The 20,162-nt window shown below is 44.8% G+C and overlaps 1 protein-coding gene across 1 annotated transcript in view; it reads left to right on the top strand.

Annotated features, from left to right (window-relative positions):
* Positions 1-20,162, top strand: part of DYSF (dysferlin) — a 412,280-nt gene that overhangs the window by 9,770 nt on the left and 382,348 nt on the right. The window lies entirely within an intron of this gene.

Genomic DNA, 20,162 nt, shown 5'->3' with positions numbered 1-20,162 from the left:
TGTTGAGTTATTTTGAGGGGACAGTAAATTTACACTGTTATACAAGCTGTACACTCACTACTTTACATTGTAGCAAAGTGTCATTTCTTCAGTGTTGTCACATGAAAAGATAGAATAAAATATTTACAAAAATGTGAGGGGTGTACTCACTTTTGCGAGATACTGTATATATAATTCATAGAGTGTCGTATTATAGCCTGCAGCAGTTACCAAATTTTGGGTTGAGCTTTTATTATGACTGATCTCTGCAATTATTTATTTCTTTAACAAACAAAAAATAGAATTTATATCTGAGAAGGAATTACTGGTCTGATGGGTAATACTGATTGCTTTACTGTCTGTTACTGTTAAAGTCTGTGCAGACCTTAAAGTGTATGTTACCCTAAATATTTCTTTTATTTTTCTATGTGTATTTTATAGATCATAGTCTCTACCATTGTCATGTATTTCTTCCATCTGAAGTATCCGGTTGATTCTGCCAGTCAACTTTTTTTCCTTATTCTGATTTGACCACACAAAGCACAAAAGCTGATCTGTGTTATTGCGCCTGCCTCTTGCATATACCCCCGCCCAATCACTGCCTCCCTCTCTAACACGCCCCCTGCTCAAGCACAGCCTGCATCTTTCCTCAGGCTGAACAGTCTATGGACTACAGGCGCAGGGTGTGTCTGCACAGTGTCCTGTAACTCCGCCCCCCACTACCAGGAAGAAGGCAAGCATAGTCATATGAAAGGTCTTTTCTGTTTTAATTAACAAGAAAAAAATTTGTTGAGTAAAAGAATAGGGTACAAAATAGAACTTTTATCATAGTCAGTGTACAATAAGGAAAATTAGTGACAATAATGAAAGATTATGAGGGGTTCGCTATTAATCCATGGAAAGTCCATAAGCAAGTCCAAGTGGTCAACCATGGAGAGTCCAACGTAATACTACGTATTTGACAACATTCTAAGAGAGGCCCGGTAACATGTGGGCCATACTTCAAATCAACTTTGTTAGCCTGGAGGAAGGGTCGAGCAGGACTACACTCGCCCGCCCTATCACCTGGGCAGGTATTAACCATAGTAGTAGGCTAACTATTATCACTGTAGGAACTGCTATGGTACCAAAAGTGAAGTTATATCTCTATTCAGATATCAACAAAAAAAAGAAACGCAAAGATATCAACATTCTATCTTTTAAGGTAATTTGTCACATAGAAAATCTTGTCAGTAGCCTTAAATTAAAATTAAGGGTCCAACTAAAGAACCAAAAGTACAGAGGGAGTCCCCTACATGCTCCAGGTGTAGTAGAGACTGGGGAGATTTGATTCACCTTATGTGGCGCTGCCCAAAGCTGCATAGATATTGGAAGGAGGTCACTGCCACCATTGCCAATGTCTTTCAGGTACAAATACCTGAAGATCCAAAACTCTGTGTGCTGGGAATTCTGAGTGACCTACAGATAGATGATGCACCTAGGCAGGCCATAACGAGGGCATTGTTTCAAGCCCGGAAGGTAATACATCGCCATTAGATCTCCACAGAACCCCCTACTTCTAAGGAATGGTTAGCTCAAATGCGGGATACCCTCCGATTAGAAAAATACATTTTTCAGCAGAGGCTGCTATGGTGGTCACGGACCCCCCCACGCATGTGACCGGCGGACCCGATGTCCGCCGGTCACTCACGATCGTAGGGTGGAGAGGGAGAAAGGCAGGCGGCTGATGTAAACAAAGCCGCCTGTCATTCTCCCCTGTGTAGGAATGGTGATCATACGGTTCTACTATGTAGGACCGTTGATCACTGTTCCTACACCTCAAGCCACAGCCAATCACAGTTAGAATCACGCCCCTAGGGAAACACATAACCCCTCCCTCTCAAAAAAAGTTAACCCCTTCACTGCCAGTGCAATTTCACTGGTAACCCCAAAAGTGTCAAAAATGTCAGTCAAAAAAAAAAATCGCAGATCGCCGCCATTACGCGTTAAAAAATAAAAAACAACAAAAATGACAAAAATCTTTCCCTTTGTTAGTAAACGCAATAACTTTTGCGCAAACCAATCAAAATATGCTTTTTGCAATTTTTTTTACCAAAAATATGTAACAGAAAACAAATTGGCCTAAAATGTTAAAAAATTTTGACATGTTTTTGGGAATTTCATATAAAAAAATGTGAAAAATATTGTTATTTTTGCAAAATTGACGCTCTTTTTTTTATTTTATAGCGCATGATCAAAAAATCGCACAGGTGATCAAATACCACCAAAAGAAAGCTCTGTTTGTGGCAAAAAAAGCACGTCAAATTCGTTTAGGTACAGCGTCGCACGACCGCGCAATTGTCCGTTAAAGCAACGCAGTGCCGAATCACAAAATAGGCCCTGGTCAGGAAGGGGGTAAAATCTTCCGGGGCTTAAGTGGTTAATGGTCATGGTTTACTATGTTTCTATGGATGTATTACTTTTATGCTTTTAAATCAGTATGTTTTACTGTATTTTGACTTAGCTGGATTCTGTACTGGAGACAAAAGAAATGTTGCCCCTCAGGTGCAGGTGATAGGACCATCAACGTCGGCTGCGCTTCTGGCCCAGGATCCAAGCAATGTCCAATACACAAAAGAAGTAGACCGCATTCTGACATGAAGAAACCAATGGACTTTATTGGTAAAACAATAATCCAAACTTGACAGGCATCATGGACAGACAGACGTACAAAAGTAACTGACGCGTTTCACAAATTAAATTCACTTAATCATAACTGAAGGTTATGTTACGATTAAGCTAATTTAATTTGTGAAACGTGTCAACTGCTTTTATACGTCTGTCTGTCCATGATGCCTGTCAAGTTTGGATTATTGTTTTATCAATAAAGTCCATCGGAGTGTTGCCAACCGTCAGTATTTCTACTGGCCGCCAGTAAAAAATGGGCATTTTTCTCCTGCCAGTAAATGCCAGTGACAGGAAAAGGTTGCCAGTAAAAAATATGGCTGTGATACTTGGCTTAGAACCAGAGCTGGATGAGACCAATCGGGTGTCCTGTCCCTAAGCGAATTACTATATATATATATATATATATATATATATATATATATATATATATATTGAAAATTAAATACATTTTTTTTTTTTTTGCTTTGAGTGTCCATTCATACTACCATGACTTGTCAGGCGACTTGTCAGCCTGACAACTCGCGGTCCGTCGCGGTCCATTGTGTGCTACAGGAACCGTTCTAATGGCGCTTTTCCACTGCATGAAACCGAACGGTTCGGCTCGCTTTTGTGCTTTTCCACTGCTGGTACCGCATGGTATAGTGTAGGAACGGTTCGGTACGGTACGGTACGACAGCGCTTTTCCACTGCATGGAACCGAACGGTACGGCTCTCAAAAACAGTTCCACCTCCATTGTGGTTCCAAGAGGTACCATACCCGGTACCATATCCCACAATCCTTTGCATGCAGTCACTACTAGCCACTGATTGGTCAGAGAATCCCACCCACCCCATTGTTATCCCACCCACTTAACTTTAGTACTACTTTAGTGGAAAAGCAAACCATACCGTACCGTACCGAACCGTTCCAACACCGTACCATGCGGTACCAGCAGTGGAAAAGCAAACAGGGCCAAGCAGGGGCGAGTAGAGCCGAGCCGGTACTTGCAGTGGAAAAGTGCCATTATAGGAGTGACACAAGTCGCTCCGACTTAGAAAAAGGTTCCTGTACTACTTCGGGGCGACCTGGAGCGACTTGCATAGACATTCATTATATGAAGTCCGTGCAAGTCGCGCCGAAGTCGCGGTGCACGCGACTTCACAGGTCGCCCCCGAAGTCGTGCCACTTCAGTGTGAACCGGCACTAATACCTACTTTAAATCACATTGTTGTTAATTGCATATTGTACGTGTTTGTAGCCTAGATACTGAAATGTGCACTTAAAACTGTAATTTTGTAACTTTTGGAAATGCCAGTAAAAACTTGGCTGTGCCAGTAAATTTTGGGTGTTGTGTCAGTAAAATTCAATCTAGTAGGTTGGCAACACGGATCGGACTCTTCATGTCGGAGTGCGGTCCTACTTCCTTTTGTGTATTGTATTCTGTACTGCTGGCACAATTTATTCAATTAAACTTTATTTGAGATAAAAAAAAAGAACCAAAAGTACATCAGAAAATAAAAAGAGCAGCGGACATGAATAAAGAAAAAGGAAAGTAAGAAAAAAGAAAAAAAAAATTGGACGAGTGAGTGCACACCTGTCTAAAAATCCATTCGACTACTAATTGATCCCGACCTCAGATGCCTGGGACCTGTAGATAAGAGAGCCAGGGGGTCCATACTTTTTCAAATAGGGATTGTTTATCACACAGGACACTGACAAGTTGTTCATATAGCATGATCCAGGTAAGCTTTCGCTTCATTAGGGCTTAGTCAATCACAGGGTTTTTCCAAGCAGTAGCTATTTTTGCTGCCAAGAACATGTAATATAATAAAGTCTTTGTGGATCTCGGGATGTTTTCCATGGGTTCATTGAGTGGTGCGATCCAAGGATATTTTAGTGCCTGAATAGATCCAAGAATGCACCTGTAACCAGAAACACCGGACTTTGGGACAGGTCCACCACACATGGAGAGTGGAACCCACCTGGCCACAGCAAAGCAAGAGGTTGATGATTCCGGGTACATCTTGGAGAGGCATTCTGGCACTAAGTACCATCTCGTGAGCACCCTGTCTCAATCAGGGCAACATTCATAATGCCCTTGTGTAAGCGTGAAGTCCAGGATCGCCAATCCCCCACCTCAGTTTCTATGCCTAAATCCCTTTCCCAAGCAATTTGGTTAGAGATGTACCAAAAATTCGGCCACCGAAACATATCGGGCGAAAATGGTGTTATCGGCATTTTGCTGATAAAAGAAAAAGGTGGCGATAAGTGATTTTACTTCAAATTTGCAAATTCCTATCAAATTCACTGCGATTTTGCCGTGATTTTACTACGAATTTGCACTCATTGTACCAGGATTTTACTGTGCTTATGGTTTGTTTTTCATAGGTTATGTGACATCAAAAACATAACACGGGTGCATTAAAGCGGAGTTCCGGCCTCGGGGGTGAAATTTAGATAAAAATACCCCCGGTACAGTCAGGGTTAGTACATTCCACAATGGATAGCCTCTGAACTGTCCCGGGTTGCGCTTACTAGAAGAAATACTTACCTTGAAAATTTTTTCTCCAGCGCTGCCATCTCAGGTGTGGGCGGCTGAAGCCAGCGCGATCCTCTTCTGCGTCCTCTTCCGTGTCCTCTTCTTCCCAGAATGCCCTGCACCGGCCCCGCTCGTCACTTCCGGGGCATGCACGTCATCCCAGCACAGCTTCTGGGCATGCCCAGAAGCTGTTCAGCAGGGAATGACGCGCCTGCCCCGGAGGTGACGAGCGGGGCCGGTGCAGGCGCATTGACCCGTGGGAGCGATGACGTTCAGCTCCCAGGAGTCATCGCAAACAGGAAGAGACGGCGCGGGCCGCAGACGAAGAGGGAGGATGTAGAAGGAAGGTAAGTATACTTTCTTAAAAAACAGGGTAAGTAAAAAAAAAAAATTCGGGAGCATCCATTTGTTTTTCAGGGCATTTACAGCAAGCGGATGGGCCAAAGTTGTTTTTGAGGCCGAAACTCTGCTTTAATGATGCATTCTTGCTGTGTTTTCAATGCAACAGTGAGGTGCGAAATGCAGCAAGCAGGATTTTTAACACCAAAACAGAAGCACAACGGACCAGTGTGAAGACATACATAGAATTTAAAGGGATACATTTTTCTTCAGCTTCTCTTGAGCTAAAGGTGCCAATCAGGCTGGGTTCACTGGGGTGCGAACACAGTCAGACATCGCATGTGATTCATGCTGCATTGCTGTGCAGATCACATGAGATGTCTGTGCGATGCGAATTCAGCCATACAGTTTATATTCGCATCACATTCAGGCCAAAAAGGTACAGGGCCCTTTTTTTGGTCCACGTTGGAAATGGATCGCATGGGTGTGAACACCCATGCGATCTGATTTCTGTACCATTTCACAGTTTGCACTGCGATCTGCGATCCGATCTGCGGTTGTCATTAACTTTATATTGACACCCCCAGCAGTTTGCAGATGTCAGTGTGAACCGTCTTTGATTCAGGTGCAATGCGGGAACTTGCACAGGATTGGCAGGGTTTCCCGCATCGCACCAGTGTAAATCGAGCCTAATGGCCGACAATTGATTCATATTCATTTAAATTGATGATATTAATTAAAAATCAAATATAGTACAATTATCTATAAAAAAATATATAAATGTTTTGTAAAAACTGTCACAACTCCACAAAATGCAAGGGAGGTGCACCCTTCTATGGTCAACAAAGTACTATTAATAAAGTCCCTTATTGGATTATACAATGTAGATGTGTGTAGAGTGTCTGTATAGGGTGTATATTTGATTGTACATTGTAGATATGTGTAGGGTGTCTGTATAGGGTGTTTACTGAATTATACAGCGCAGATATGTGTAGAATGTCTGTATGGGGTGTATATTGTATTATACAGTGCAGATGTCTGTAGGAGGTCTATATAGGGTTTATATTGAATCATACACTGCAGGTGTGTATGATGTCTGTATGGAGAGTATATTGGATTATACAGTGTTGATGTGTGTAGGGTGTCTGTATAGAGTTTATATTGGATTATACAGTGTAGATTAGTGTAGGGTGTCTGTATAGGGCGTATATTGGATTATACAGTGTGGATGTGTGTAGGGTGTCTGTATAGGGTGTATATTGGATTATACAGTATAGATTAGTGTAGGGTGTCTGTATAGGGCTTATTTTGGATTATACAGTGTAGGTGAGTGTAGAGTGTCTGTATAGGGTGTATATTGGAATATACAGTGTAGGTGAATGTAGAGTGTCTGTATAGGGCGTATATTGGCATGTACAGTGTGGATGTGTGTGGGGTGTCTACTGTATATAGGGCGTATATTGGAATATACAGTGTAGATGTGTATAAGGTGTCTGTATAGGACAGTGTAGATATTGATTGTGTGTCTGTATACGGTGTGAGTTAGCTTTTGCTCAGCAGCCTGTGTTGTACTTGGCCGATGCGGTGTCATTCTGGCTCTGCTCCCCTCTCTTGCCCATATATAGGTTTGTTAACGCTCTCCTTGCATTAATTTGTGTCCCTGAGTCTTCTATTGTTTTCCTGTTAACAGCTGATCCCTTTCCCCTTCCTCTTCCTCTCAGCCTGGCACTCAGGAAGACTTTTCAATAAAGAGTTTCGTCTTCTCAGCTGTAATGTACACACAGACGGCGGAAATGTTTTCGGGGGGTTCCCGGTGACCCTGTCCTGTCCAGAAACTGCCCTATGGAGGGCAATGCCAGCTGCAGTCTAAAACAAAGACCACAGCAGTGATGGCTCATGGGAAACACTTATATACAGTTCAGGGGACAGCCAATGCAGTCTACAGACCAAGGGGCAATGGTCCACCTTAATGCAGTAATAAACCCAAAAGCAAACATTTATTATATTGCAGCCTACCAATTGTTAGATGTGGTGGCTGCATTTATTTTCTTTTTAGGCTTTCTTTCCTTATTTTTCACCTGGTGATCTGGCCAGTAAGTCTGTTGTTTTTCTACAGAACAAGCTGTCCTCCAGATGTAGCAGTTACAGGTTTGAGGCAAACCATTTACCACTGGAAGGGGTGTTTACAATGTACAGCTTTTATTTATTCATAAAAATGTTTATCACAAAAGGAAAATAATGTTTGCTGTAACCGCTTAAAAAGTGTGAACTGGAATTTGGCTTCAATTTGTTAGTGTATCTTCAATCTATTAGGACATCTAACATTCCCCTCCCCCCAGACTGACAATGCTGCTGTCCAATGGTTCCCCCCTGTGCTCATTCATCCAGAGTTGGGGCGCTGTAATATAGGAGGTATGTTACTGGTCAGACTACCAGGTGAAAACAGAGGGAGATAAGCCTAAAAATAGAATACAGCCACTACATCTAATGATTGGTAAGCTGCAATATATGACATTTTTGTTTTGGGGTTTAATGCCGTCTTAAAGGACCAGTCCACTCACAAATTGTATTTCAGTGTTTGGTTGATAGATGTGGGTAAACCACCAGTCAGTTTCTGTTGTCTTTCAGAGAATCTGTTAGTGAGGATTCTGTATCGGTTCCCAAATCTGTAAACCTGTTGTGTCCATTATGATGGGGATCCAACCATTCCTGCACTGAGTTCCCAGGTCTCTACACCTGCTGTGCCCAATATGAGGGGTCTTCACAATCCCTGCCCTAAGTTACCAGGTCTGTACATCTGCTGTGTCGATGAGGAGGGGCTTCCACCATCCATGTGCTGAGTTCCTGGGTCTGTAAATCTGCTCTGGCCATTATCAGGGTTCCCACTATCCCTGTGATGAGTACCCAGCTCTACACACCTGCTGTGCCCATCATAAAAGTCCCCACCATCCCTGTGCTGAGTACCCAGCTCTACACACCAGCTGTGCCCATCATAGGGGTTCCCTCCATTGTTGTGATGAGTTCCCAGGTCCTCAAACTGCTGTACCCATAATGAAGGTTCTCACCATACATGTACTGAGTTCCCAGCTCTACACACCTGTTTTTCCCATCATTATTTTGCTGAATTCCCAGCCCTACACACCTGCTTTGCCTATCATGAAAGTTCCCACCATCCCTGTACTGAGTTCCCAGTCCTACATGCCTGCTGTGCTCATCATGAAGGTTCCTACCATCTCCGTACCGAGTTCCCAGGTCTACACGCCTGCTGTGCTCATCATGAAGGTTCCCACCATCTCCATACTGAGTTCCCAGGTCTACACGCCTGCTGTGCTCATCATGAAGGTTCCCACCATCTCCGTACTGAGTTACCAGGTCTACAGGCCTGCTGTGCTCATCATGAAGGTTTCCACCATCCCTGTACTGAGTTCCCAGGTCTACACGCCTGCTTTGCTCATCATGAAGGTTCCCACCATCTCCATACTGAGTTCCCAGGTCTACACGCCTGCTGTGCTCATCATGAAGGTTCCCACCAACTCCGTACTGAGTTCCCAGGTCTACACGCCTGCTGTGCTCATCATGAAGGTTCCCACCATCTCCGTACTGAGTTCCCAGGTCTACACGTCTGCTGTGCTCATCATGAAGGTTCCTACCATCTCCGTACTGAGTTCCCAGGTCTACACACCTGCTGTGCTCATCATGAAGGTTCCCACCATCTCCGTACTGAGTTCCCAGGTCTACACGCCTGCTGTGCTCATCATGAAGGTTCCCACCATCTCCGTACTGAGTTCCCAGGTCTACACGCCTGCTGTGCTCGTCATGAAGGTTCCCACCATCCCTGTACTGAGTTCCCAGTCCTATATGCCTGCTGTGCTCATCATGAAGGTCCCCACCATCTCCGTACTGAGTTCCCAGGTCTACACGCCTGCTGTGCTCATCATGAAGGTTCCTACCATCTCCGTACTGAGTTCTCAGATCTACACACCTGCTGTGCTCATCATGAAGGTTCCCACCATCTCCGTACTGAGTTCCCAGGTCTACACGCCTGCTGTGCTCATCATGAAGGTTCCCACCATCCCTGTACTGAGTTCCCAGTCCTACACACCTGCTGTGCTCATCATGAAGGTTCCCACCATCTCCGTACTGAGTTCCCAGGTCTACACGCCTGCTGTGCTCATCCTGAAGGTTCCTACCATCTCCATACTGAGTTCCCAGGTCTACACACCTGCTGTGCTCATCATGAAGGTTCCCACCATCTCCGTACTGAGTTCCTAGGTCTACACGCCTGCTGTGCTCATCATGAAGGTTCCCACCATCTCCGTACTGAGTTCCCAGGTCTACACGCCTGCTATGCTTATCATGAAGGTTCCCACCATCTCTGTACTGAGTTCCCAGGTCTACACGCCTGCTGTGCTCATCATGAAGGTTCCCACCATCCCTGTACTGAGTTCCCAGGTCTACACACCTGCTGTGCTCATCATGAAGGTTCCTACCATCTCCGTACTTAGTTCCCAGGTCTACACGCCTGCTGTGCTCATCATGAAGGTTCCCACCATCCCAGTACTGAGTTCCCAGTCCTACATGCCTGCTGTGCTCATCATGAAGGTTCCCACCATCTCCGTACTGAGTTTCCAGGTCTACACGCCTGCTGTGCTCATCATGAGGGTTCCCACCATCCCTGTACTGAGTTCCCAGTCCTACACACCTGCTGTGCTCATCATGAAGGTTCCCACCATCTCCGTACTGAGTTCCCAGGTCTACATGCCTGCTGTGCTCATCATGAAGGTTCCCACCATCTCCGTACTGAGTTCCCAGGTCTACACACCTGCTGTGCTCATCATGAAGGTTCCCACCATCTCCGTACTGAGTTCCCAGGTCTACACGCCTGCTGTGCTCATCATGAAGGTTCCCACCATCTCCGTACTGAGTTCCCAGGTCTACACACCTGCTGTGCTCATCAGGAATGGTCCCACCATCTCCATACTGAGTTCCCAGGTCTACACGCCTGCTGTGCTCATCATGAAGGTTCCCACCATCTCCGTACTGAGTTCCCAGGTCTACACACCTGCTGTGCTCATCATGAAGGTTCCCACCATCTCCGTACTGAGTTCCCAGGTCTACACGCCTGCTGTGCTCATCATGAAGGTTCCCACCATCCCTGTACTGAGTTCCCTGTTCTACATGCCTGCTGTGCTCATCATGAAGGTCCCCACCATCTCCGTACTGAGTTCCCAGGTCTACACGCCTGCTGTGCTCATCATGAAGGTTCCTACCATCTCCGTACTGAGTTCCCAGATCTACACACCTGCTGTGCTCATCATGAAGGTTCCCACCATCTCCATACTGAGTTCCCAGGTCTACACGCCTGCTGTGCTCATCATGAAGGTTCCCACCATCTCCGTACTGAGTTCCCAGGTCTACACGCCTGCTGTGCTCATCATGAAGGTTCCCACCATCTCCGTACTGAGTTCCCAGATCTACACACCTGCTGTGCTCATCATGAAGGTTCCCACCATCTCCATACTGAGTTCCCAGGTCTACACGCCTGCTGTGCTCATCATGAAGGTTCCCACCATCTCCGTACTGAGTTCCCAGGTCTACACGCCTGCTGTGCTCATCATGAAGGTTCCCACCATCCCTGTACTGAGTTCCCAGGTCTACACACCTGCTGTGCTCATCATGAAGGTTCCCACCATCCCTGTACTGAGTTCCCAGGTCTACACACCTGCTGTGCTCATCATGAAGGTTCCTACCATCTCCGTACTGAGTTCCCAGGTCTACACGCCTGCTGTGCTCATCATGAAGGTTCCCACCATCCCAGTACTGAGTTCCCAGTCCTACATGCCTGCTGTGCTCATCATGAAGGTTCCCACCATCTCCGTACTGAGTTCCCAGGTCTACACGCCTGCTGTGCTCATCATGAAGGTTCCCACCATCTCCGTACTGAGTTCCCAGGTCTACACACCTGCTGTAACAGGTGTTCCACAGTGTAGATGACCTCCACCACATGAATTAGCCTCTCACCTTAAGGACCTAGTATACAGGCATATAAATCCACTCTCAGAGTCCAGGGTACAGGGACACTCATGGATGAGGATGCCAGCAGAGAGCAGGGTTAGCCTCAAGGATACACTGACCCAAAATAGCACTCTCCAGCAAGGCAAACATTCCTCAACTGGTGTATCTTCATTAATTGGCAAGTATGTATCAAAGAAGTAATTCAGAAAATAATGTAACCTGTTGTACGCCAAACCTTGACCTATGACCTCTCTTGCTATGGTGCAATCGCGCATTTCGTTATGCGGGGGTGAGCAATCTTAGACTCCTCTGAGACAGAGGAATCTAAGATTGCTCACCCCCGCATAACGGAAGGCACGATTGGACCATAGCAAGAGAGGTCATAGGTCAAGGTTTGGCTTACAACAGGTTACATTATTTTCTTTGATACATACTTGCCAATTAATGAAGATACACCAGTTGAGGAATGTTTGCCTTGCTGCAGAGTGCTATTTTGGGTCAGTGTATCCTTGAGGCTAACCCTGCTCTCTGCTGGCATCCTCATCCGTGAGTGTCCCTGTACCCTGGACACTGAGAGTGGATTTTTATGCCTGTATACTAGGTCCTTAAGGTGAGAGGCAAATTCATGTGGTGGGGGTCATCTGACTGAACTGTGAAACACCTGTTACCCCTAATCAAGAGAAGTGTTAAAGCGGAGTTCCATCCTAAAAACTACTTTTGCACCGTCCGCTTACTTTAAAAAACCTGAAAAAGAATTGGATATTTAACATTTTTTTTTGTTTCAATTACCTTGTTTTTAATGAAAATATACGTACCTTCCTTCCTCTTCCTCCCTCTGTGGCCGCTGCCCCCGACGTCACTTCCTCCTTGCATTGACTCCTAGGAGATGAGCGTCATCAATCCCAGGAGTCTATGCGCCTGCATCGGTGTCACTCGTCACTTCCAGTGCAGGCGTGTCATTCCCTGCTGAACAGCTTTTGGGCATGCAGGGGACAGTTCAGAGGCTATCATTGCTTAAATACACTAGTGAATAAAAAGGGAGTTCACCTGCGCCAATGGATACTAAGTGATAAATATAATGATATAAATATACAGTATGCACCATATATAATTCTGTAAAAAAAATAATAAATTACTAATAAGTGCCGGTTCACACTAGCACGACTTGTCAGGCGACTTGGTCAGCCTGGCAAGTCGTGCATGGTCGCTCCCACTGTGTAGTACAGGAGCCGTTCTAAGTCGGAGCGACACAAGTCGCTCCGACTTAGAAAAAGGGTCCTGTACTACTTGGGGGCGACCTGGAGGCGACTTGCATTGACTTCCATTATGTGAAGTCCGTGCAAGTCGCGCCGAAGTCGCGCTGCACGCCACTTCACAGGTCGCCCCCTAAGTCGGAGCGACCTAATGTGAACGGGGACTAAAACTAATGTATATAAATATATATAAATATAGATATAAATATAAAGTGCAGCTGCAATAAACTCCTGCCCGACCAAAGGCTGGGTAAAGTGTATGTAAAAAAAGAGGGGGTATAAAGGAATAAACTCCCACGTTTAGTGCGCTTGCAATAATCTATAAATAAATAAATATGTGTATATAATATCCCCTCAAAATTGTCCAAACAACCAACTGGGTGTAATTATAAAAATAAACTGCAACCAGCCAATAGAGGTATAGATCCAAAGATAAATAAGTATTAGAATAACAAAAAATTGAATAGTGTCCACAAATTGATCATTCTATATTGGATGTAGACCATGCATATAGAGATAAGGTAAGTCCAAAGCTCCCAATGTTACTATTCCAAACAGAAAACAAAGAAGAGGCGGTGGTAGTAAAGTTCATAAGGGGTCACCGCAGTGCTCAGGGGGTTTGTCAGGAGGCTCACCAGATATGTTGGATCCCCTCTAACCTTATGGTAGGGGGATCATTCAAGCTTGTAAGGAGGTGGAATTTCTCTTTCCAGGACTTTGAAGCAATAGAGCTGGTCCTCACGCTACTCCTGAGTACAGAGTCCCCTTTACTGCACTCCGTGGCCGACCAATGATGGATTAAAAAAATATATAGGAAGCCTTATAGTGAAATCCATTTGAAAATGGTATTTTATTAAAAAAAAATGAATCTGTCATATAAAACCACTGTACATGCATAAGAGACAGATTCAGAGGTAAACCGAACTAGTATAAAACCGAACCATAAAACAGTAGATGTTTATAATGAGGAGGCAGGCAGGGATGTATGGAATCACTATAAGTGAAAAAAGGACGGGGAACGCCGGCTCCTGCGTGTGTTCCACTCTGTCTGTCCAAATACCGGTCACGTGCCCCCTGCGTGCGTTCCAAAATGACGCGTTTCATCATCAAAGTGCGACGTCTTTCCAGAATCTGAAGACGTCACACTTTGATGACGAAACGCGCCATTTTGGAACGCACACAGGGGGCACGTGACCGTTAGTTGGACAGACGGAGTGGAATGCACGCGGGAGCCGGCGTTCCCCGTCCTTTTTTCACTTATAGTGATTCCATACATCCGTGCCTGCCTCCTCATTATAAACATCTACTGTTTTATGGTTCGTTTTTATACTAGTTCGGTTTACCTCTGAATCTGTCTCTTATGCATGTACAGTGGTTTTATATGACAGATTAATTTCAAATAAAATACCATTTTCAAATGGATTTCACTATGAGGCTTCCTATATATTTTTTTAATCCATCATTGGTCGGCCACGGAGTGCAGTAAAGGGGACTCTGTATTCAGGAGCAGCGTGAGGACCAGCTCTATTGCTTCAAAGTCCTGGAAAGAGAAATTCCACCTCCTTACAAGCTTGAATGATCCCCCTACCGTAAGGTTAGAGGGGATCCAACATATCTGGTGAGCCTCCTGACAAACCCCCTGAGCACTGTGGTGACCCCTTATGAACTTTCCTACCACCGCCTCTTCTTTGTTTTCTGTTTGGAATAGTAACATTGGGAGCTTTGGACTTACCTTATCTCTATATGCATGGTCTACATCCAATATAGATTGATCAATTTGTGGACACTATTAAATTTTTTGTTATTCTAATACTTATTTATCTTTGGATCTATACCTCTATTGGCTGGTTGCAGTTTCTTTGTATAATTACACCCAGTTGGTCGTTTGGACAATTTTGAGGGGATATTATATACACATATTTATTTATTTATAGATTATTGCAAGCGCACTAAACGTGGGAGTTTATTCCTTTATACCCCCTCTTTTTTTACATACACTAGCCCTGACTTCCTGCCATCTGTGTTCTTATTTCCCAGGTTTACACACCTGCTGTGCCCATCATGAAGGTTTCCACTATCGTTGTGCTAAGTTGCCAGGTCTACATACTTACTGTGTTCATTATGAGGGGTTCCCACCATCCTTGCTGTATTCTTTATTTGTGTTATATTATGGAGAATTTATCAGAAGGAGCTGGAACACATAAAGGTGGGCAAGGACACCCAAAGCTTCTTGGTGGTCAGAAACAGAGCTGGGAATTATGGTAGGGAGATCTCAGTGCTGGAGTATCCAAGACGTACAAGAAGACAGAGGCTCACTCTGCCCACCAGGCACAGCTTAGAACTAAAATATGCACTAGTGTGTAGTCTTACTCTAATACAGGGGTCACCAAACTTTTCAAACAAAGGGCCGGTTTACTGTGCTTCAGGCTTTAGGGGGGCCAAATTGTTGCCAATGGGATAGAAAATATCCTGGGCCTAGCATCAGTGAGAATAAACATGGCTTCGGGGTTGGTGGTTAGTAGGATTTGGAGTGGTGCCCCATCATTGGTATCAGTGGGGAGGAATGGTGCCCAATCATTGGTATCAGTGGGGAGGAATGGTGCCCCATCATTGTTTTTACTGGGGAGGAATGGTGCCCCATCATTGATATCAGTGGGGAGGAATGGTACCCCATCATTGGTATCAGTGGGAGGAATAGTGCCCCATCATTGGTATCAGTGGGGAGGAATGGTGCCCCATCATTGGTATCAGTGGGGAGGAATGGTGCCCCATCATTGGTTTTAGTGGGAAGGAATGGTACCCCATCATTGGTATCAGTGGGAGGAATAGTGCCCCATCATTGGTATCAATGGGAGGAATAGTGCCCCATCATTGGTATCAGTGGGGAGGAATGGTACCCCATCATTGGTATCAATGGGAGGAATAGTGCCCCATCATTGGTATCAGTGGGGAGGAATGGTGCCCCATCATTGGTATCAGTGGGGAGGAATGGTACCCCATCATTGGTATCAATGGGAGGAATAGTGCCCCATCATTGGTATCAGTGGGGAGGAATGGTACCCCATCATTGGTATCAATGGGAGGAATAGTGCCCCATCATTGGTATCAGTGGGAGGAATAGTGTCCCATCATTGGTATCAGTGGGGAGGAATGGTGCCCCATCATTGGTATCAGTGGGGAGGAATGGTGCCCCATCATTGGTTTTAGTGGGGAGGAATGGTGCCCCATCATTGGTAGCAGTGGGGAGGAACGGTACCCCATCATTGGTATCAGTGGGAGGAATAGTGCCCTATCATTGCTATTAATGGAAAAAGCAGTGCCCCATTTTTGGTGTCAGTGGGAAGAATAGTGCCTCATACCATTGGTAGGAAAAGGGCCTCAAGGGTCAGGTAAAGGTTGGCAAAGGGCCACATTCGGCCCTCGGGCCGCAGTTTGGAGAACCCTGCTCTAATAGATTGTAGTCCCACTTTGATAGTATGTAGTCCCACTCTACTCACGCACATTTCTACACAAACAGTATGTAGTCCCATACTAACAGCATTCAGTCCTAACACTAATAATGAAGACTCAAACCTTGCGCCAAATCTATGCAGTATAGAGAGATCCTAATGCCAGAATAACTTCATTCAGAGTGTGTCGTCTGTGAAAATGTTGGGAATTTGGCACATGGTTTACTCCGAGAAACTATCTTATTTCATCCTATTTTTCCAGGAATTTGTCTTAAAGAAAGAGTCTACAAATATTTTTTCTAATTGTTTTTCTTATAAGTTGTAATGTTCTGCGCTGGGGGTGGTTGGGGGTTGGGTGGTTTATGGAGGCCATCTAAGGAATATGGAGTGCTTTCATGTGTACATGTAAGACTAACGGCCTGGGATTACAAATAATGCAATACATACGTTTAAGGTCATCATATGACTTCTTGGGAAAGAGGTACCAGGTCACCCGGGAATTGGATGCATATGGTCCGTAGTTGTGGATGAAGATCAAATAACAACGACTTTGTACAGTCCAAGTACTGAAAACATCTAGGCTATTGTAAAAAGGTCTCCTTTAAGCCGGTAGATTTTTGAACAAACATTAATACGAACATTCGTATGAAAATTCTCATCAGTACATTTGATGACATGACAAATGTCATTGGAAAGTATGTCAGAAAACATTTGCTTTTAACCTTCGATTTTGGAATGAATGGAGTTTCCCGGAAAAAAAAAAAAAACTCATTCATAGTTAGAATTTTGTTAGTTGGAGAAACATTTCCCTTTCTGCTCCTTAGAAATTGGCCATCCCTGCAATTGAAAATGAACATTGATTTCACCCCACTAACATTTAGAAAGTCAAACAAACATAATTAAAATGAAAATACCTGAATTAAGTTCCAGCTTTAGATTACTGATAGTTGTCTGACTGTTATGTTAGAGAAACATAAAAGATACAGCAATTGGGAGCATCTGCTCTAATAACGTGTAGTCCGGTGTCAATAGCATGTAGTCCAGTGTCAATAGCGTGTAATCCAGTGTCAATAGCATGTAGTCCAGTGTCAATAGCGTGTAATCCAGTGTCAATAGCGTGTAGCTCAGTGTCAATAGCGTGAAGTCCAGTGTCAATAGCATGTAGTCCAGTGTCAATAGCGTGTAGTCCAGTGTCAATAGCGTGTAGTCCAGTGTCAATAGCATGTAGTTCAGTGTCAATAGCTTGTAGTCCAGTGTCAATAGTGTGTAGCTCAGTGTCAATAGCGTGTAGTCCAGTGTCAATAGCGTGTAGTCCAGTGTCAATAGCGTGTAGTCCAGTGTCAATAGCATGTAGTTCAGTGTCAATAGCAAGTAGTCCAGTGTCAATAGCATGTAGTTCAGTGTCAATAGCGTGTAGTCCAGTGTTAATAGCGTGTAGTCCAGTGTTAATAGCGTGTAGTCCAGTGTCAATAGCGTGTAGTCCAGTGTCAATAGCATGTAGTTCAGTGTCAATAGCGTGTAGTTCAGTGTCAATAGCGTGTAGTCCAGTGTCAATAGCGTGTAGCTCAGTGTCAATAGCGTGTAGTCCAGTGTCAATAGCATGTAGTTCAGTGTCAATAGCATGTAGTCCAGTGTCAATAGCGTGTAGTCCAGTGTCAATAGCGTGTAGTCCAGTGTCAATCAGTGGCGTATTTAGGTTTTGTGCTGCCCTAGGCCTGACTGAACTTGTGCACCTCCTAATTTAAATATGACTCACTCCTTCCTGTAAAGGCCACACCTCTTCCTGTTTATTACCCGCCCTGTCATCTGTAAACCACAGACCACAACCACAGTCTATCAGTGCAGCCTCATCAGTGCCCATCAGTGCAGCCTCATCAGTGCCCATCAGTGCAGCATATCAGTGCTGCCTTATTAGTGCAGCCTCATTACTGTCCATCAGTGCAGTTTATCAGTACCCACCATTGCCGCCTCATCAGTGGCCATCAGCATATTAGTGCCCATCAGTGCAGCCTATTAGCGCCCATCAGTGCAGCATATGAGTGCCCAAAATAGCCTGGGGGCAAAGGAGAGTAGACGGAGCATTTGGCTGCAGTGCCACACTTATTAGCATTGGCGGCCGTCGGGCCAGTTGTATTAAGTGTGGTCAGCGGTCTGCCATCTGTCCGAATGTCCTGACCTGCCGGTATTATCATACTGGTAGGTAGCAGTGTGACCGCTTTATGGGGGTACCATACTGATTTGCCTCCTGGACCCTGCCCTCCTGCCCAATTCACCACATAAGACTTGCACTATACAAAAAATGTAGCGCAAGCTGGCGGGGACCCTTTTCGTGCCAGGAGGAGGCTGTTTTCTTTTTCGTGCAGAGTGCAGCTTTTTGCTGCCCCCCTGCAAAGTGCTGCCGTAGGCCTTGGCCTTGTTGGCCTAGGCCAAGATACAGCACTGGTGTCAATAGCATGTAGTCCAGTGTCAATAGCATGTAGTAGTCCTGTGCTTATAGTATGTAGTCCCATGCCGATAGTATATAATTCCTATGCCAACAGTATGTAGTCCAACGCCGATAGTATCCATGCTACTACCATGCAGTCCAATGCCAAAAGTATTTTATCCCATGCTGATAGTATGTATCACCTAAATAAAACATTTAACAAAAAACGCTTTGGGAAATAAGGATGTTAATGCGTAAAAAGGCCAGAGGACAAAAAAAAAAAAGAAAGAATTTAACCCTTGCAGTGCAGGAGGAGCCTAATAAAGTGTATTTGATCGTGTTTAGGCCTGCACTGGAAAAAAAGGCATTTCTTTCCAGTCTGCCTTTCTGATTTGACACAAACTCTGAATGTGATTGAGGGATTCCTCATGCCGAGCGCCATATTGTAGTAGTTGCATATTATCCTCAGACTCTCATTCCCTGATGACTTTATTTACCTAATGGCAGCTCTGTGGTTACATGGAATCTTTCTAAATGCATCCTCAATAAAGAAGGATAGAATTTGCTGAATGTGAATATGTAAGAGATGTTTGCTGTCCCTCTAATGCAGCCTTTTTCAAACAGAGTGCCCAGGCACCTTGGGGGTGCCCTGAGGTTTCTTCAGGGGTGCCTTGTCAAAATGCCTAAAAATTGAACCCCAAAATTGGATACAAGCCGGTGTTCTGCCGAAATCTCCAATTATTCCTGGTGTACACTCACCAGAAGTAACGTAGTAGGAGATCCCAGCAAGTTGGGAAACTCCAACTTGCCAGAATCTCCAACGACGTTACTTCCGGTGAGTGTACACCAGAAATAATTGGAGATTTCGACCACTTGGGGTTTTCACACAACACCGGCAGCCTTTACACTCTGGTACATGCTATAGTGAGTGGAGATTGTTAGTCCGCCTGCTACTAACCAAAAACACGGCTGCCTCCAGGGCGGCGACAATTAGCAGGTGGACTAACAATCTGCACTAAGTATAACATCTACCGGAGTGTGGAGGCTGCCTGTGTTGTGTGAAAAGACCAAGTGGTCAAAATCTCCAATTATTCCTGGTGTACACTCACCGGAAGTAACGTCGTTGAAGATCCCGGCAAGTTGGAGTTATCGGCAGAACACTGGCTTGTATACAATTTTGGGGTTCAATTTTTAGGCATTTTGACAAGGCACCCCTGAAGAAACCTCAGGGAACCCCCAAGTTAAGTAACATCGTTGGAGAATTCGGCAAGTTGGAGTTTTCGGCAGAACACTGGCTTGTATACAATTTTGGGGTTCTATTTTTAGGCATTTTATCAAGGCACCCCTGAAGAAACCTCAGGGCACCCCCAAGGTAAGTAACGTCGTTGGAGAATTCAGCAAGTTGGAGTTTTCGGCAGAACACCGGCTTGTATACAATTTTGGGGTTTAAGTTTTAGGCATTTTGACAAGGCACCCCTGAAGAAACCTCAGGGCACCCCCAAGGTAAGTAACGTCG

The sequence above is a fragment of the Pelophylax lessonae genome, assembly GCF_965119305.1.
Source record: "Pelophylax lessonae genome assembly, chromosome: 1".
Classification (NCBI taxonomy): domain Eukaryota; kingdom Metazoa; phylum Chordata; class Amphibia; order Anura; family Ranidae; genus Pelophylax; species Pelophylax lessonae.
This window is presented reverse-complemented; position numbering and strand designations above follow the sequence as displayed.